This window comes from Orussus abietinus, unplaced genomic scaffold (genome assembly GCF_000612105.2).
Source record: "Orussus abietinus isolate OABI.00-Male unplaced genomic scaffold, Oabi_2.0 scaffold69, whole genome shotgun sequence".
Taxonomy (NCBI): Eukaryota; Metazoa; Arthropoda; class Insecta; order Hymenoptera; family Orussidae; genus Orussus; species Orussus abietinus.
The window spans coordinates 529216-530169 of NW_019394275.1; positions in this window are offsets into that span (position 1 = coordinate 529216).

Genomic DNA, 954 nt, shown 5'->3' on the forward strand with positions numbered 1-954 from the left:
AATTACTGCTCGCGTAAGGGGTAAAAGAAGTATTCAAAGGGGTGGCTCACCCCTTAAAAATGAATTTTTTCGAAAAATTCCAAATGCATGTTTCATAATTCTTCATTCCCTACATTTTGACGGTTGTTCCATGAAAATCATAACATGTTACATAACATGTTACCTTACCAAGTGGGAAATAATAGTTTCGAAAACGTAAAATTTACCCAACAGTTATATAACAGTGTTTATTGGGGAACTTCAAAATAGGAAATAGTCAATCACAGTAGTAACACTCGGTGAAATATTTAAAAATCAAAGGTTAACAGCAAATTTAACCTCAGACGACATTCAATTTATACAGTGAGTTTTTACAAACGAAAATCACGGAGATAAATATAATACCACCGTACTCTCAATCACCTTATATGAATGAATATAGCAAATTTGAAATTAAATTCAGAATTGCAAGTTCAACGTTATATAAAACTCGACTAATAAGATGATAAGATACTCTATGGATTCTCAAGAAATTCACAAATTAAGACCATAAAAAGATCTCAATTGATTCAGAATGATATTCGACAGAACTCTCAAAAATCAAAATAAAAAAAATCAAAGATAGTTTATCATTACATAATGTCATTGAAAGTCTGATTTGTCATTTAATATCTAACTATTGTCAAGTAGCAAAAAATAATTAAAAGTAAATATTATATCATTTTTGATAAAATTGCGTCATCTTTTTTATTAAATGTATGAAAAATTAATATTATTTTAAGGTAACTGAAATTATAACATTAATATAACACGTTACTTAACATGTTACCTTACCGAGTGGGAAATAATAACTAACATCTAACTTCCATGTTACTTTTATGCTACATAACATGTTAGTTTCGAAAACGCAACATTTGCCCAACAGTTATATAACAGTGTACACTGGGGAGTCATTTAAAACATCAGTACGTGATT